This window comes from Marmota monax, unplaced genomic scaffold (assembly GCF_021218885.2).
Source record: "Marmota monax isolate L192 unplaced genomic scaffold, Marmota_monax_Labrador192_F-V1.1 WCK01_AAM20220418_F8-fsc00031, whole genome shotgun sequence".
In the NCBI taxonomy this organism is placed as follows: domain Eukaryota; kingdom Metazoa; phylum Chordata; class Mammalia; order Rodentia; family Sciuridae; genus Marmota; species Marmota monax.
In genome coordinates this window covers 6035184-6055339 of record NW_026695197.1, presented here as the reverse complement: position 1 = coordinate 6055339, position 20156 = coordinate 6035184, and the positions used below count along the sequence as shown (strand labels likewise).

The 20156-nt window shown below is 37.2% G+C and overlaps 1 protein-coding gene across 17 annotated transcripts in view; it reads right to left on the bottom strand.

The window, feature by feature from the left end:
• Positions 1 to 20156, bottom strand: part of Dtna (dystrobrevin alpha) — a 359640-nt gene that overhangs the window by 177488 nt on the left and 161996 nt on the right. For 16 of the 17 annotated variants that reach the window (XM_058573947.1, XM_058573944.1, XM_058573946.1 and 13 more), the window contains one exon: positions 15150 to 15279. The exons of the other annotated variant lie outside the window; for it this stretch is intronic. The gene's annotated coding sequence lies outside the window, so the exon portion shown is untranslated. The remainder of the gene's footprint in view (positions 1 to 15149; positions 15280 to 20156) is intronic. 17 annotated transcript variants of the gene reach the window in all.

Sequence of the window (20156 nt, the reverse complement as noted above, 5' to 3'; positions counted from 1 at the left end):
GCGAGTGGGCCTCCTCTCATCCAGGGCTGGAAGAGAACAAGAGATTAACAGGCTGAGCTCCAGGAAATTCGTACCCTCTGCCTGATGGTCTTTCAGCTGGGACAGGAGTCTTCTCCTTCTTTTGGACTTAGACTGGAACTTACACCAACAGCTCTCCTGGTTCTCAGGCATTTGGACTACAAATCTGGGGACTTCTTTGATTTCCATAATTGTGTGAACCCATTCCTAATAATAAATCTCTTTTATTACTATTTTTTTTGTGTGTGTGTGTATGTGTATGTGCACAGTACATTGGTTGTTTCTCTGGAGTACTCTAATACAAGCAGTGTCCTTCAAAAGCTCATAAATACTTGGAAACTCAAAATGTCATCTTGTTTAGGAGTAGAGTCTTTGCAGAGGTAATCAGCTGAGGATCAAGATCAGATCACACTGGATTATGTTGAGCCCTAAATCCAATTACTGGTATCCCTAATGGAAGAGGAGAGGACATTACAGAGACGCACACAGGAGATGAAGCCACAGAAGTCTGAGGCAGAGACTTGAGTGACATAGCTACACGTCAAGGAATTCCCAGGATTGCTGAAGCCAACAGAAGTTAGGAGGCGGCAAGGAAAGCCCTTCGTTAGAGATCTCAGAGGGAGAACGGCCCAGCTGACTCCTTGATTTAGACTTCTTGTCTAAGGAACTGTTAAAAAATAATGAATTTCTGTCGATTCAAGCCCCAATCCTATGGTTATTATTAGAGAAACTCCAGAAAACTCACAGGGAGTTTCTGGGAAAGTTCTCATCACTCCAAAAAGACTCACAGAGAGAAATGAAAATGTCAACATGTCAGGTGAATGGCAAATGGTTATGCATAGCTGGGGCCCAGGTGGAGAGTCAAGGGAAGAGACTGAAGAGCTAACAGAGTTCAGCAGGCTATCACCAAAGGGCTGAAAAGCAAATGATTGACGGTCAAGGATAAGATCAAGGGAATCATGAGTGAAGAAAAAAATACCATTCACTGAAATCCCATTTTCCCCAGCAAAGCTGTGTTCTAAAGAGGATATTCCCAGAATGACATTTTCTTTCACAGGAATCCTTGGTCTTCCTTTCTAACTGTGTTAGCTCTTTTCCAGTCCAGAATCACAGAAACAATTTTATTTACTCTAGACTCTGGGAATGGAGTAAGAGGCCATGGTTAGCCACCTTCCCATTCTGTACAGATGACATGCATGCATTTCAATAGGGACTCTTCTGAAACAAAGAGTTTTGGGAAGCACAGAGGTAGTTGATATGGGTACTTTTGAAGAATGGGGCATAGTGACCTGATAGGAGCTGGTCTTTAGTGTGTCCTCTGCTTTCAAATTCATGCTGTGACTGCATGGCCTTGAACAAGTTACTTACCCTCCTGAGCCTCTGTTTCATCATCTAAAAGTTAATACAGCAGTACCTAATTAATGGACTGATGGTAATTAAATAGGTAATATGTGGAAAGTACCTAATAAGTACCTGGTGTACATTAAACAATAGCTCTTAATATTTTTGAGTGGCGTTTCAAAATCTTAGCACTAATAACACTTTGGGCCAGACAACCCTTGCCTTTGGAGGACTATCTTAAGCATTATAGCATGTTGAGCAGCACCCCGGCCTGTACCCACTGGATGCTTATAGCACCCCCTATCCCCGGACATGACAATCAAAAATGTCAACAGATATTGCTAAATTTCACAGGAGGAAAAACTGCACGCAGTTGAGAACCACTGCTTGGAGTGAAGTGGGCAAGGTTCTGAACAACTTTCAAAACCAGTTGTGGATGATTGTTTTTGTCCCATCTATATAGTGAGCAGAATTCACATAAATGCTTTTGTTATGACTAAGAACATTTTTCTTATTTAAATAAAACACCACCCTTCTTTCCACATAGTGGAGGGTCTATCTTGCATGACTGTCTTCCTTCAAATTTCCCACTGGATGGGCTGGGAAGGTAAAGCCATGGTGCTACATCAGATTGGGGTATGAGGGCAGAATTATTTCCAACACTGATATTTCTTTGATATCTTATGGTTTCCCATGAAAATTCATACTGATGTATCTTCTTCCTGGGACTTTGAAAGCTCCATCATATGATTAAATATTCCAAGTAGAAAAGAATGGGCTTTGGGTGCACTTCAAGCTATTGATGGTGTCTTGTATTCAGGTATTCAGATATCAGGCATTTTAAATTTAGGGGTTAATTTTTACTACCCAGCTAAAATTTCTTTTATTCTATACATTTTTTTTCTTTTGCTTCTACATTTTTTTTAAAAGCATACATGTTTTTCTTTTGCTTCTACTTTTTTTTTAAAGTAACCACCCTTTAAAACAAGGGGAAATATTTCAGAATCCTTAAATACTCAGCATGAAAATGAATACTATCAGCAAAAGGGGAACATGTTAAAATATTTTCCCAATAAAACTGAGCAAACAGAATAACAAGCACTTGAAACAAGCTGTCTAAGAGTGTCAGTTCTGGTGGGTATTTCATTCTGTATTCTGTTAAAATCATTTTGGAGACCGTAGGATGTAGACCTGTTATTCTATACTCATTTTCCAGACCCATACCATAGAGAACGACATTACATTAAATGCTAATTTTCATTTTTTATAATTTAATGAGCTCCTTCTGAGAAAGCTACTGTTTCACCAGCACATCAGAGATATGCAGGATGGCCAGTGCAGAATGAAGGTTGAGATGTTGCTGTTTCAGTTATTCACTGATGTTCTCCAGACTCTGACAAGCATCCACTCATTACTAAGCAACTGAAGCTTATTGAAATTAGTATACATTAAGCAACACTCTAGATATAAGTATGAAAGGAATCTAAATATTTTTTGGGGGGAGGGTACCTGGGATTGAACTCAGGGGCACTCCACCTCTGAGCCACATCCCCAGCCCTATTTTGTATTTTATTTAGAGACAGGGTCTCACTGAGTTGCTTGGTGCCTCGCTTTGGCAGAGGCTGGCTTTGAACTCACAATCTTCCTGCCTCAGTGTTAAGAGCCACTGAGATTACAGGCATGTGCCACTGTGCCTGGTGGGATCCCAATATTCTAATGAGAAAGCAACCATGAGCTGAAATAGGCTATTTTTTAAAATTAGGGAAGACAAATAATATTTAACTGAAAATCCCTTGTGCTTACAGGTAACAAACTTACACAGAATACTTCAGAGCTAGATGACATGGAAAATCACAAAGAAATTCTTTTCATCAGGTAGAACAACTTCTGTTAAGAACTGAGTTTTAAGGAAAGAAACTGAAGAAGACTTTAGAAGATTGAAAGATCTCCCATATTTTTGGATAGGCAGAATTAATATTGTAAAAATAGCCACACTGCCAAAAATGCCATACAGATTTAATACAATTCCTATTAAAATACCAGTGATATTTTTCATAGAAATAGAAAAAGCAATGATGAAATTTATTTGGAAAACTAAGAGGCCCAGAATAGCCAAAGCAATCTTCAGCAAGAAAAATGAAGCAAGAGTTATCACAATATCAGACTTTAAATTATACTACAGAGCTCTAATAACAAAACAGCATGGTATTGGTACCAAAACAGAGATGAAGACCAATGGAAAAGAACAGAAGACACAGAGACAAACCTATATAAATATGGTTATCTCATAGCAGACAAAGGTGCCATAAATACACACTGGAGAAAAGGTAGCCTCTTCAACCAGTGATACTGGGAAAACTGGAAATCCATATGTAGCAGAATTAAATTGAATCCCTAGCTCTCATTCTGCATGAAATTTAATTCAAAGTGGATCAAGGACCTAGGCAGTAGATCTGAGACACTGCACCTTCTAAAAGAAAATGTAGGCCTAACCCTCCACCATGTAGGCTTAGGAAATGACTTTCTCAATAAGACTTCTAAAGTGCAGGAAGTAAAATCAAGAAACAATAAATGGGATGGTATCAAACTAAAAAGCCTGTTCACAGCAAAGGAAACAATCAAGAATGTGAAGAGAGAGCCTACAGAGTGGGAGAAAAATCTTTGCCACCTGCATCTCAGATAGAGCATTAATTTTCAGGATATATAAAGAACTCAAAAAACTTAACACCAACAAAACGAAAGAAAACCCAAATAACCCAATCAATAAATGGGCAAAGAAACTGAACAGACACTTAACCGAAGAAGAAATATGAACAGTCAACAAATACATGAAGAAATATTCAACATCTCTTACTATTAGAGAAATGCAAATTAAAACTACACCGAGATTTCATCTCTTTTCAGGCAATTATCAAGAATACAAGTAACAATAAATGTTGGTGAGGATATGAGGAAACAGGTACCCTCATATATTGTTGGAGGGACTGAAAATTGGTGCAACCACTCTGGAAAACAGTATGGAGATTCCTTAGAAAACTCAGAATGAAACCAACATTTGATCCAGTTATCCCACTCCTTGGCATATACCCAAAGAACTTAAAATTGGCATACTATAGTGATGCAGCCACATCAATGTTTATAGCAGCTCAATTCACAATAGCTAAGCTATGGAACCAACCTAGGTGCCCTTCAACAGATGAATGGATAAAGAAAATGTGGTATATATACAAAATGAAGTATTACTTAGTCATAAAAAAGAATGACTTTATGACTTTTGCAGGTAAATGGATGGATCTGGAGACTGTAATGCTAATGAAATGCTAATGAAACGAAATAAGCCAATCCCCAAAGGCAGGATGTTCTCTCTGATATGAAGATGCTAACACACTATAAGGTATGTGGGGCATTTAGAATAGAAGTTCATTGTTTTAGACAAAGGGAAGGGAGTAGGTATGGTAATAGGAAAGACAGTGGATTAAATTGAACATAGCTTTCCTATGTTCATATACGAATAGATGACTGGTGAAACTCCACATCACATTTATTCACAAGAATGGGACCTAAGTAGAGTAAGTTATCCTCTATGTATATATAATATATCAAAATATACTCTACTGTCATGTAAATATAAAGAGAATTATAAAAAAATTACTTATAAAAAAAGAACTGAGTTTTTGGGGGACTAGCAAGCTCTGTCCTTGTTGGGCCCTTTCACTCCTTGTACTGTAGGAAGGGAGAATCTGGGGCAGAATAATGTGATTTTACCATTAAAATGTGTGCAGACCTTTCTTGCGTGCAGACCTTTCTTGCCAAAGAAGGGTTCAAATTGCTATGGGGATGCATTGGGGACTCAGGCAAGGGCATAGCTCTGTCTTACTCCCGGTGACATTGGTTGCAAAGGAACTCTGTTAACTGAGGGGTCTGTTGCTATATAGAATGGGGGCCTATGTAACTGCCATTATGGGAGGCTCATTTGCTATGGCTGAATGGGAAGAATGGAACCTTATGTGGAATATATTAAAGCATTTCCCCTCCAAATGTGCCCTTTGAGGATGCAACTACCCTAGGAAGAACTCCAACTTCAGAAGAGACACTGTTGGATATTAGAGTTGTTTATATACTAGGACCACAGGGCATAATACTACAAAGTTGTTCATAAAAAGACAGCCACCTTATTTATTCACATACTATTAGAAAATGCTCTAAGTATTCATCAGTCTCTGAAAGCACATAGACACACACAGTAACATTTATGTTATAGAATAATTAGGAACTGCCAGAATTGAGAACTACATTATTAATCTGATTTGCTGGTTTGAAACCATCAGATTCACAGTTTTAAATTTTACTTATATAAACTCAGTACAGACTTAAAACTCACATTTTGAAGGTTATAAAAATCAGTTGATGGATAAAATACAAACTCAGACAGTAAACTGTCACTAATATCAATGCACTAACATTAAACCACATTGTTATTGGCGTTTGTAAGCCCATTTCAATCTCTAGTTTTTGATGGGAAAATATTCCTCTATTCATTCTCGTGATAACACAGTTTTTGAAATGGTACTTATGTAAAGGTAAATAGCATTTTGCAATCTCTTCTGGAGTAGTAAAGGGCAATTAACAAACAAAAGATAACTCAACAAGTCAGGACTATAATCTGGGAATGTGAATAGACTTCTGTTTTCTAAGACACTATATATTTGTCTTACTCAAAGACACAACAGTGCAGATATGCCACTCATATTTTTAAAAAATTCTCTTTTCACTTCTGGAATGTTTAGGTATGAAACAAGTTTTTCATGTAACAGTAGTAGATCAAAGTCATGGATATGAATCTTTTCAATGCAATATATAAGGTGCTTATGGATCCCGCTGTTTTATATTTTTAAAAGTGATTATGTTACAATTATTTTAGTTGCCATGTTTAGCATTACATTGTGTCTATCATTGCCTGGACTATTTTGTTTATTTATTTATTTTTACTGGGGATTGAACCCAGGGATGCTTTACCACTGAGCTACATCCACAATCATTTTTATTTTATTTTTCTAAATTTTGAGACAGGGTCTTGGTAAGTTACTGAGTTTGGCCATAAACTTGAGATCTTTCTGCCTCAGTTTCCCAAGTCACTTAGATTCTGGGTATGCACATTCATGCCCAGCTTCGACTATTTTACTGTCTACATGGGAGAGCAGTTTAACATCTTTATGCTGGGGGTTTACACACACACACACACACCCAACAGTAAGCAGGATGTGGGCCTGGAAGACCTTCCTGTTTGTTTGTTTCAGCCATATTTCCAGCATTTAGCAAATATTTAACAATCTCAATAAACATCTAACGAATAGTAAATCTTCTGCACATTCTTTAAAACCAGAATCAACCTTATTTTCTTTTATTGTCTCTTTAGGCCTGGAAACTTCTCTTGGAACAAAAGAGGACCAAGAGGACAGGGATGCAGACCACCCTGTTGTGTGAGAGGAGCTGGATAGGGAAAACTCACACAGGTCCTAGCTGTGGCTTTGCAGCTAATTCCTGGAGTAGTCCTTAACTTCTCTGGGCTTCAATTTCCTCAAATGAAAAATTGATGGGTCTCAGGTAGATGACCTGAAACATCCTTCCTGATGCTTTAAATTCTAGGATTCTAACAGATGGTAAATCTAACCCAGATATTACTTGGAATAGTTGTACCTAGTTCAGAATCAGGGAACAAGAAGGATATGTAAAGAATGTTTAAAAACTGAAAGGAAGAAAGAATAAATAATTGTTCTAAGAATGCATTAATGCTGCCTGTGCATCCATAGGATTTTCCACCAAAGGAAGGAGCTCTTGTCTATAGATATAGATTTTTGCAATTAAAACAAAGTCAGAGATTGTTTTTTGATAGTTTAATTTCAATTATATAAGTTATTCTTACCCTTGGTATTTAAAAGGTGTGATTTAAAAATTCAGAATGCATTTATATACTCCCTTAAGAAGTGCTAATAGGGTCACTATAGGTAGGGAAATTTTTATTTTGCATCTTAAGCCCTTTTGTAAGTTATAAATAATCATTTCATAAATATTCTTCAGGAGAAAAAAGAAAGGGAGAAATTCCTGCCTTAACAAAACCTCAGCTCCTATGTTGATTCTAGATAACATTTAGCCCCCAAATTCTATTAGTTTACAACTTCAGACATTGTCATTTCCAGAATTACCCTCATATCAGTAAAGGAGGATTTTACCTAAATAGGTCTCAGAACTATGAGGTGCTAGATCTTTGAAATTCTTTTTGAACAGAAGTAATACTAATTTTAGTATTAACCTAAACATAAACTTATTTGACAATCAGAAAAGATCTATGTATTTTCAAATAACTTACTCTTCAGAAAATATTTTAAATGAAAAATTCTAACATTATCTAACACATGTATTCTTCTTATAGGATTAAATCAGAAAGTTCTTTAAGAATGGAATTTTGCTAAAGAAGACATGTCATTCTTGTTCTGCTACTTAACCAAAAATATGTCAGTGGTAAGTTATTTAAACTCTTGGAACCCTAGTTATTGCATTTGAATAACAAAGGTAGCATCAGGCTTATTTGAGGGATTATTATGAATTTTAAAAAAGATAATGTGTATGGAGAATCTGCTTTGGTGCTTGACACAGAGAGCTAGGGCCCTCTGTCAGGGAAGTTTCCCTTCCCTGAATGGAGCTCTCCTTTTCTTGTAATGGCTGAATACAGTGTTAGAATCTTAACCACCCTGACAGCACTCAAGCCTCTCTCCAAACAGGATCCTCCATACTTCCTTCATACCAGAAAGAAGACTTCGCTGTCCTTGGTACAGGACTTCCAAAAGTGAAAAAAGACCAGGCATTTGTCCTTGATGAAAAATTCAGAAGGAAGACAGACAGATAGCATGAGGAATTACAGTCTGATGCTGTGAATGCTGAATGAAGATTGCTTTTATTTTTGTTGTCTACACTAGGAGCTCGCCTCCTAAAAAGGTCTATACTCAAAGGACATAAAATTAGCATACTATAGTAACACAGTCACATCAATGTTTATAGCAGCTCAATTCACAATAGCTAAACTGTGGAAGCAATCTAGATGCCCTTCAATAGATGAATGGATAAAGAAAATGTGGTATATATACGCAATGGACTATTACTCAGCATTAAAAGAGAATAAAATCATGGCATTTGCAGGTAAATGGATGGAGTTCGAGAATATCATGCTAAGTGAAGTAAGCCAAACCCCCAAAACCAAAAGCCAAATGTTCTCTCTGATAAGTGGATGCTGATCCATAATGGGGGAGGGCTTTGGGAAAAACGGAGGAACTTTGATTGGGCAAGGGGGAGGGTGCACAGGGACAGGAAAGATGGTGGAATGAGATGAACATCATTACCCTAGGTACATGTATGATTGCACATATGGTGCGACTCTACATTGTGTATAACCAGTGAAATGAAAAGTTGTATTGCAATTGTGTACAATGGATCCAAATGCATTCGGCCATCATATATACCTAATTAAAATAAATAAATAAATTATTATTATTATTTTTTAAAAAGGGCCTAAAGGGCTATGTGAATTCATACAGAGGAGTGATAACTGTTGATCCAGTAGGGCTTGTCAATGATTTCAGTGAAAAGACAACAACAATAGTTGTAATGGACTTTGAAGGATGACCAGCATATTGTGAGTCACTGGAGAGCACGTGGTAGTGAGGGGGATTTGGGGAGGAGAGTCTATGCAGGAGAACCAGCTTGTGCAAAGTAAAGGCACGAAGAACAAGGCTTAGAAAAGGTGAAAACATTCTGGAAAAGATCAGCTGATGAGGAGCAGAGGCAGGGACCCTGTATTATGACATACTAAGGAACACTGGACATAGATTTTTCTTTTTCTTTATTTTTTTGGTAACCGGGGATTGAACCCAGGGGCACTCAACCACAGAGCCATATCCCCAGCCCTATTCTTTGTATTTTATTTTAGAGACAGGATCTCACTGAGTTGCTTAGGGCCTCACTAAGTTGGTAAGGCTGGTTTTGAATTCATGATCCTCTTACCCCAGCTTCCTGAGCCTTTGGAGATTATAGGTGTGCACCGCCAGGCCCGGCTTTAGCCACAAACTTTTAAAACTTGAATTTCAGAACAAGACACCGAAGAATGAAAATGATGCATTCTGAATGTAAATCAGGAAGTTGATTTGGGCCATCATGTTTTAAAAGGAAAAAAAGGTTAAGAACACTGAGAAGGAGTCACTTGTGTTCAAAGCAAGGCTGTTTAAGATTTGCCTAAGATCCATTAATGTGATAGAACTTTTCTTTACCATTAAAAAACAATGCTTCTGTGTCTTAAGGTTATTTGGTGTTTACATTACACGAGAGGCAGAGGAGCATAATCATTCAGAGTTTAGGCTCTGAAGCCAGAGTGTCTGGATTGGAATACTCACCCCGACTAACTGAACCTTAGATAGGTTAGTTAGCCAACCTTGATGAGGCTCCAATTTCCTCCTTAAATATGGAGTTAAAACGTGCACGTTGTCAGGTGTGTTAATACAAAATGAAGTACGTGTGTATACAGAAGGATGTCTGGCGTAAATGAGAACTCCGTAGACATCAGCCCATCTTGCTTTGAGCCTTTGCCCTCATTCACCAGCCATCTCTTTAGAAAGTCCCTACAGTGTCCAAGCTCTATGCTGATTTCCAGGGATACAAAGATAGACACAAAATGACTTTTGTCTTTACAATCATTTGTGGTTTCTCACATCACACTAGAGGGTTCAGCAATAGTAGTACAGACTTATATCCTAGTTAAAATACTTTTCTGAACTGTTTGGGCAACAGTGATTTAAAAATCTCGCACCACAACATTGTTTATTATTATTATTATAACAGCCAACTCCTCTCTTCTCCCTTCTCTTCTTCCCCAAAATTGGAGAATATCATGTTAAGTGAAATGTTATATTTCTGCAGCCTGAACTATCTTTGATGGCAGGTATTTCCTGTGATTCCAGGCAACAGTGAGCTTATTTTAGTAGCTTCCTCTACTTATGTGCACCAAACCTTCCAAAGATGAGTATTTCCACCATTGCCTTAGAGGTCTCTTTGCTAATTCATTTGACTTATGTGTTAATGTAGCATCTATTATTGGTGGGTGAATTTTTCTTTCCCAATGGTATTTTCCCCCCCAAAAATCATAACTTTAGAAAGTCTTATTTCCATAAGCTGGAGAGAAATGTTAATGATTAGACTTTTCAGTGCTATGCCAGACTAAGGAGAAGACTTGCTTGGAAAACATCAGTTATTCGCTGCCTTTTAAACCACAGCATAAAGCTGTTCATCCCTGTATCTCTTAGCTGTAGGTTTATGACGGGGTCCAAGTAATTCTGTTCTGTTCATGATGACATTTGCTCATTGTCTGAAAGGATTCTAAATTAGGTATTGCAGGTTCAACATTAATTTTGGTTGAATAGTTGAAAATTGTTGGAGAAGGGACACCATGTCCTTTTGAGTATAACCACAGTACATTAAAATGGACAGATGAGCAGTTGTGATAGCCTCTAAGGAAAAAAATTGAAAAGGAAAATGTCTGCATACAAATGAGAAGAAATGAAAACAGCAAGGCACTTACATTTAAAATAACTAAGGAAAGTACCAAAATGATTACATGAAAAATTACTTTAATACCAAGGAAGCCCCTTAGAATGAATGGGACCTTTGAAACAGGACAAACTGTTTACCTGTTAAAAAAGATAGACACTGGCATCCTGACCACTTTATACATCTATTCAGTATTTATTATAGGAAAGGTGTGAGACGTTCAGACCATAAGGCATCTTCAAATAGTAAACACCCATTCTTAGAAGACAGAGAGATCAGATCCCTCAGCTAATGGTGAAAGGTCCATAATAAAATAAGAAGCTCTAGGCTTAAAGGTAAATGTCAAATGTATGGAATTGGAGAATATCATGTTAAGTGAAATAAGCCAATCCCCCCAAACCAAAGGCCAGATGTTCTCTCTGATATGCAGATACTATGTCACAATAAGAGGGGAGGAGAAAAGAATAGATGTTCCTTAGATTAGACAAAGGGGAATGAAGGGAAGGGAGGGAGAAGGGGACTAGTTAAGACAGTAGAAAGATTCGGACATAACTTCTCTATGCTCATATGTGAGTATACCTCAGTATAACTCCACATAATGTAAACCACAGAATGGGAAGTTATACCCCATGTATGTATGATACGACAAAATGTACTCTATTGTCATGTATATCTAAAAAGAATAAATAAAAATTTAAAAAGAAGAAATAATAAATAAAAATAAATATATTTAAGTATAAAAATAAAAAAGTTCCAACAAAAAAATGTGAATGCCAGAATGAGACTGGTGTCCCATGAGAAGTTCTTGTATTATACAAACTAGTTTATGAAATGTGAACATTAAAAATTGAAAATCGATTTTAGGACATACCTAAAACTTTAAAAATATTTCTATTAATTTGAAAAGCCAAATGAGAAGGGTGACAATGATTTTGTTAACAGAAACAAATTAATGTTACAAAATTGAACAGCTTAGAATACAGTTTTAAATATAATAAGTTAAAAACTTTTAAGGATAAAAAAAATTCAGTCTTTAAGAGAATGAGAAATAAGTATTTATAAACACTGCTATCCAAAATATACAAAGAACTCCCAAGATTCAACAATAAGAGAATGAAGAACCCAATTAAAAGGTAGGCCAAAGACCTGAATGGGCACCTCATCAAAGAAGATATACAGATGGCCAAAAAGAAAAAGAAAATATGCTCAACATTAGATGTCATTAGGGAATTGATAATTAAAACAACTATACACCTATTAGAATGACCAAACTCCAAAACACAGACAACACCAAATGCTGGCAAGGATGTGGAGCAAGAGGATCATTTATTATTGGTGGAGATAAAAAAAAATGGTACAACCACTTTGCAAGAGAGTTCATCAGTTTCTTACAAAACTATATGTCTTCTTATTATACAATCCAGTGATTATACTTCTTGGTATTTACCTAAATGACTTGCAAAGTTATGTCTACACAAAAACCTACACAGATGTTTACAGCAGCTTTATTCATAATTACCAAAACATGGGAGCAATGAAATGTCTTTCAGTAGGTCAACAGATAAACAAAATGTGGCACATCCAGAAAACAGAGTATTATTCAGCACTTGAGTGATCAAGTCATGAAAATATGGGGAGTGAATTTAATTCCATATTACTGAGTGAATGAAGCCAATCTGAAAAGGACATACACTGTATGATTTCAATTGTATGGAATTTTGGAAAAAGAAAACTATGGAGGCATCAAAAAGACATTGGTTTCCAGAGCTTAGTGGAGAGGAGGACTTTTAGGCAATGAAACTACTTCATATGATATTTTAATGGTGGATATGTGTCGTTGTACATTTGTTAAGATCCACAGAATGTACACAAAGAATGAACTCCAATGTAGACTATGTAGTTGGGTGATAACAGTGTGTCAGTGTAAGTTCACAGATTGTAATAATAAATGTGCCACTCTGGTGTGATCTGGATAGTGGGGGAGGCTATGTGTATTTGGGGACAGGGAGTATATGGGAAATGTTTGTAACTTTCCCTCAATTTACTGTGAACAATAAATTGTACCCAAAATTAAAGTTTATCAATTGAAAAAAAAAAAGAATGTTCCATTGCTGTTTAAACCACTGTATGATTCCATCAGATAAAGTTCTGTAATAGGCAAAACTAATCAATGGTGATATGAACTAGGATAGTGATTTCCTCTGGGGGAATCAGCTACAAAAAGGCATGACTAGAACATCTGGAAGTATTGGTGAAGTTCTGCTTTTTTATTTGATTGACTATAATCACATTGTGAAAATTCATAGAAATACATGTTTCCTGGTATCATGTGTGTGTTATATCTCAATGTCTTTTTTAAAAAAAATTTTTGTAGTTGTAGATTAACACAATACTTTTATTTTGTTTTATTTTTATGTGGTGCTGGGGATCGAACCCAGTGCCTCACGCATGCTAGGCGAGTGCTCTACCACTGAGCCCCAGCCCCAGCCCTCAATGTCTTAATTTAAAGTTTTTTATAAGTGAAAAAAAGAAACAAAATCCAAAACAAAACAAAGACCAAATGAAACTACCCAACTTTAAATTTATTTCCTGTGGATCATTTGTTTTACTGGGGAGAAGCAAGTAATCCCTGCACACTTTTCTTCCAGTCATTTTGGAATGAGGCATTAATGGATGAGTTAGGATGCAACCAACAAGAGAAAACACTCTAAGTATTTTAAAACGGGTGGAATTTAACCCAAGAGAAATGATTACATTTGACGAGAGGCTAAACTAGGGATAGTAAATCAACCTAAAGAGCATAATTAGCAAAAAGTCCAAGATACTACCACCTACAGTTCTCAAGGGACCAGGGGAAGAGCCAGTGTTGCTAGGGTTCAGGGTTAAAGGTTACTGGGGGGAAGCTGGAGGCAAAGGCTGGGGTTGGAAAGCAGCCCACAGGGGTCTATCCCCATGGAACTGAGCAGGTTCAGGGTAAAGCATGGACCTCAAGGTAAAAACAGGCACAAACTGGCACACTGGAGAACAGAGAACTCAGAAAATCAGTTTTTCATTTTCATTCCTCTTGGAGTAACTGCTCCAGTAGGGAGATGGACTTAATGATATTTTCAAAGTGCACTGTTTACCTCCTGGGAGGTAGACATCTAGCAAACATCTTGAAAACAAATGAAATCACCATTGTAGTTCTATATCCAGTCTCAACAAACCAAATTCATGCATGCACCCTTAAGATCATGAGAGAGTTACAGACCTTACTGTGAAGTTAACCAAAAGTATATTAAAAAAAGTGTGCCTGCCTTTAAGGCAGGCAGTGAGCAATGCCAGCTACGTTGCTTTATTCAGAAAGTGACATGGGTGTATTCTGATGATCTGGACATCACCATTCTTCACAGAAGAAAATAAAACCACATTTTGAAAACTGATCTTAGAAGGAAGTGAAAAGTCACACAATTTCCCCAATATGACCACTACTCAATTCCTCCAATCCTCTCTGTCCTGCTAAAAAAAATGATGATATTTAAGGCTAATATTAAAGCACAAATTTGCAAGTTCTGTTGTACCATGGAAGGGTATTATGTCTGATGATATAAAACATATTTATTCATCCGTTTTATAGCCAGGCAAACAAAATTTAAAGTGTTGTATGTGTGTGTACTTAATTGTTCATAGAAGTTAAAAAAAATTACTGCACTTGAACTTAACCATGTCCTGATTTTAATGTAGGCAACATACAACCCTCCGGCAGGCAGCTTTTGAAATGTTATCTTTATCTCACACGTAGATGTGTCAATGATTAAACTGCCAGAGACACAAGCAAATTTTCCTTCAGTTTATACCTTATTAAAACATGGTTCTTATCTCATTCTGAATAATTACTCTAATATGAAATATGTTTTCTATCTTTAAAAAAATTGCTAATTTTTAGAGGAGAAATAAAACGTTATGGCATTTGCTTAACAGAAACAAGAAAGATATTGTTGGGGCCATCTCTGTGTTGAACACCTCATAATTCAGATGGTTTCTGATAATAATAAAAACAAAAGGAACAGAAAATAAGTCTTTCACTGTCTGACACCCCATTAAAAGTAGAAAGCTGGAGGGTGTTGGTAATATTTAACCCCTTTTATTAAAGGGAGAGAAGCACTTTACAAGGACATCATTGATGTCCATCTTACATCCGTGGGCTTAAACACACTCACCTAAAATTCCGTGAAGAAACAGCATGAATTTTCCAAAACCATCTATATTATTTTCTTTGAAATGGCTGTTGATTATGGCATTTAAAGACTCCCCAAGTGCTTCATCCAGGGATTTGTAAATCCTATATATCTGCAATGACAAAACATCGGTTTTATTTAGCTAAGAAACTCACATGTTTACTACAGAAAACAGTCAAGAATGGCAGTTCTAGAACATATGTTATTTTACAAAACCCTCATGCACTATTAATAACTTGTAATATTCAACTCAGAACATTGGTTTTCATTTACTATAAGAAATAAGTTATTTCTTTTCCTATAAGAATAATGGCATGGATGCTCGAAGTCCTTCCACAGATGAGGATGGACAGGCCTAGAGGGATCAAGTGACTGTCCAAGGTGAAACAGCAGGTTAATAACAGGAGAGAGTCTGGAACCTGGGGGTCCTAGCATAACTCTTTGTTTTTAGATGATTAAAAACTTAGAAATGAAACCAGGTGTGGTGGCGCACACCTGTAATCCCAGCGGCTCAGGAGACTGAGGCAGGATGATCTCGAGTTCAAAGCCAGACTCAGCAAAAGCGAGGCGCTAAGCAACTCAGTGAGACCCTGTCTCTAAATAAAATACAAAAATAGGGCTGGGGATGTGGCTCAGTGGTTGAGTGCCCCTGAGTTCAATCCCTGGTATGAAAAAAACAAAAACAAAGCAAAACAAAACCTAGAAATGGGAGAATATGGAATCTGCTATGCTTTCCAAGTAGGTAATTTTCTAGAATATTGAATCACCATAATTTCTACTAAAGCCAAGGAACTTCCTGTTGAAGCTGGAGTCCTCAGACACAAATGTTCTCTAATGGCCTAATCTTGAGCAGTTGTAAGTAGATATCTCATAGGAATTAGTTACATACAGCAAAGGCAAACTAACATTATTTAATTATCCATATGATTTATTATGTTGTGTTGTAATAACATATAAACAGTAAATAGCTCACAAAATGGGCTGTTTATGTTTCTTAAAGCTGAATGGCTTTATAAGTTTTTGCCTTCTGAGAAAATTCATAGATGAGAACTGGAGGAGAGAAGCTCTGCATGGTTCTGGAAATCACATGTTAAGACAAAGGAGAAGAGAGGGAGGAGGGACACATTAAGGTAAAGGGGACAAGGTATCTGACAGCTGTGGGGACAGAAAAGGGAGGGACTGATAGGTAGAGGGTGCCCTCTGTCCCCAGCTCCAACCAAACTGCTTTCCTCTCCAGCTGTGTTCTCTAACCCAGGTCATCTAAAATGATCATAATCATCATTTTAACTTTCATGACTAGCTTTAGGCATCTTATGGTTTTAGGTGCATAGAAAACAAAATCCTATAACAATAACTCCCCCTTCTTCGAATCCAAATTTTCAGATAAGTTTGTTATTTCATGAGTTATTAATAGGAGATAAAGAAAATTTCATTGCACAATTAACACCTGTTGTGTCATATCAAGACCCAACAGTGCTAGATACATGCATGAATTTGACACTTTTGAATTAAATGTATTATTACAAAACTTTCTGATTTTTTTGTTTGTTTTCTTGAAGTACATGCTGTCATTATTTTAAAAATTGGGTTTGAAGTAGATTAGACCTATGCATTTGAAAATATGTTATATGTTAAAATGTTGCCCCTCCCCCCATGAATGCAGGTCTCCAAACCACAGTGTCAGGAAATGAACATAAATTTACACAATCTTATATTCTTTCATGTAAAGCCGTGTGTGTGTGTGTGTGTGTGTGTGTGTGTGTGTTAATAAAGTGAGCACACAGAGATAAACATATCTAGCTCTATTTGGCAACCCAGAATCATTCAAGAAATCCCTTGTTTTTGGCCTAGTGACCTGTCAGGATCTTGTTGCTGGTCTTTGCTCCTCCACCTGTCAATCTTGGGGTGGGTATTTTGCATGTTTGGTTTTTGCCTAGCTCCCTGGGTCACCCTGGACTGCAGTGGACTAGGAGGGAAACCAGGAAGCACTCAGACAGAGAGCTGGGTAGCCCGAGTGGACTGGGATCTATGACTTTAATAACAATTGAACCTTGGATGATATGCTGATTGTGAGCCAGCTTGAGTTTCTGGCCACTACTCCTTCACCAAGAAGTGACCCTGTTTCAGCCTGTAGCTCAGGCAGTGATTAAAAGCATGCGTCTAATCTGGAGGCAGCTCCATCTCTAGTACTCCTAGCTTTGTTCCCTGTGGGACCCCAGGATACACAGAACTGAATATAGATAATTCTTTCCACGTCTGAACCAGAGGGCGGCTTCCTCTGGTTCTGACAGTGAATCAAAGCCTTCAATCCTGCTCCTTCTCTTGCTGTAGCCTATTGAACACTTGAGAAGCAAAATTCTCACATGAACACTCTCTGGGGATAGAAAATGATACTTTTTTTTTTCTTTAAAATTTTAGTTAAATACTAGGTCAGTAAACTTAAATTCTAGGTTGGCTAACCTAGAATATCTAATTCAACTAGAAGTTAAAGATTTAGTACACTGAGATAAGATAAAAATAAGGTCTCCTTTACCTAGTTCCCTGACAAAGATTTCAGGCAGGGTTCCCATTCGAGTTAAGAGTTGATATCACACCACAGATAAGAGAGAGAAGTGTTTTATTCTATTTGGGGCACCATATTTTGGGCATCTAGGTTGAATGGAAATTGCAGGAGGTAGATTTTTGCTAAATAAGAAAACTTCCTTAAATTGGAGCATACACAAATAGAAACGCCTTCACACCAATGGTATTAATATAGGGATAAATATGATAGTCTATTGATAGTCACCGTGATGTGGGATTTGGTAAGGGCCATACAGCCATTACACAAGGATGGGGTATGTGGTCACTCCAGCTGTAATTCCATGGGACCAAGCCAAACATGAGACTCAAGCACAGTTAGTATTCACATTACCATTGAAGTTTGTGCCAGTGCTGATCTTCCCACTTAAAACAGCTCTCCATCCTCACTCTCTAGTGTTTACCTTGAAATATTTTCCTCATAGCACTTCTAACTTTCTAATGTATTATTTATCCGTTGTCATTTCACACTAACGTATAAACTCTACAGAGGCAAAGTTTTTGTTCTTTATTGCACTCCCGATGTTCAGGGTGACGGCTAGCACACAGTAGGCCTGCAGGAATATTTATAGCAAGAACACACAAACCAATGAGTGAATGAAGTCTTTTTGGTTGTCACCAAATTTAAATCTAAGAAGAAACTTGGATATTCTTAATCACAAAGATTTGCAGATCAGATTTAGGCTTATAATTTATGATTTTTATCTATTCATCTCCTAGAAAAAAACAAAGTAGAGTGAAATATAAGATTAAATAACATGGATGCAGTAAAGAAGAAATCTTATTAAATTATCTTTCTTATTTTAAAAGTTGCCTCCTTTTCTTATAAATGTATTAAGTCCAATCTCTTCTCTGTTACCCCTGTGACCTTGCACCTCATTAAAATAATTTCATCCCAAGAATTCATAGGAATTTTATTCACACTGGAAAAAATGAGGAACCCAAGCAGTCATTTTATCTGTTTTCATTATTAGGTAGGAATTTGCAGCAGAAACACTAAAGGGAAGGGGGAAGTTGGTGGTCTCTAGGACTTACACTGTAGGCTTTCCTTTTTTGTTAGTTATACTTGGGAAATTGGGGTGCCATGGTCTGGCTTATTAGATTTCAGTGAATGGACAACAATTTCAGATCCTTGGGTTAGATGATGATGTCCATAAATTTGCAAAGGGTGCACCAGAGAAATGCAAACATGGAGAGCCATACTGCATTCATAAACATATAAAATTTGGTAATTTATGGATTTTGACACTGTTTGTCGACATAAGTTGCAGCACCTATTAAAAGAGTTTGGTTAAGAATGATTGTAGTCATTGGAGACATGGTAACGACTTGTCCAAATAATTTCCAAACAAATAAATCCTGCTTTTTTCCAGCAGCTCTATGCCATGGAATTCAAGATGGCATGCTAAAATTTCACCCCACCTAAGCCTGGGATTCCTGTTAACCCTCTCTTGCAAATATAGCAGCAGAAGGATCCTTTATAACAATGAGAAGGCTGGGAGAGAAGGAAAAACTTTGGATCTGAAAGGTCTCTCTTCTGCTGTTATGGAAAGAAGACTGAAGTAGGATTAGAAGACTGGGTTTTCTTACCACTAACTAGCTGGGCAAGTCATTTACTCTTAACTTAGTTTCAGTTTTCTCATTAGTAAAATGAGGGTATTAGGTCTAGATCATTGGTGTTTCAGTCAGTAGTGGTTCTCCTCTCACCCTTAGGGACGTTTGACAATGTCTTGAGTATTTTCACTTGCAAGGGAAAAATAGGTACAACTGGCATCTGGCAGGTAGAGGCCAGGGTGCTGCAGAACATCCTGCAGTGTCCAAGATGGCCCCTACCAAATACTGAACCAGTCCAAGTGTACCAATACTAAGTTGAGAAACTTTGGTCCAGATGGTTTAAATCCCTCTCAGACCTCAAACCCTTCTGTAATTTTACCACAGGCCCCATACAGATCTCTGATATTGCACAAAGTAAGCCTAATTCACCACTGAAGTTAACCTGGCAAATGGACAGATCTGAAGACTATCATACTAAGTGAAATAAGCCAATCCCCCAAAACCAAAGGCCTAATATTCTTTCTGATATGTGGATGCTAACACACAATAAGGTGGGAGGGGGGAATGGGAAGAATATAAGATCATTGGATTAGACAAAGAGGAAGGGAGGAAAGATGGGATTAGGAAAGACAATAGAATAAACTGGACATAACTTTCCTATGTTCATATATGAATACACCAACCACTGAAACTCCACATCATGTACAACCACAAAAATGGGATCCTGGTTAGAATAAATTATACTCCATTTATGCATTATATTAGTCCTCATAGCAACTCTAGATTTCCCATAACTCTAGCCACCAATGACCATGAAGTTTCTCATGTTACCAACAGTTGTGCCTGCTAAAAGAG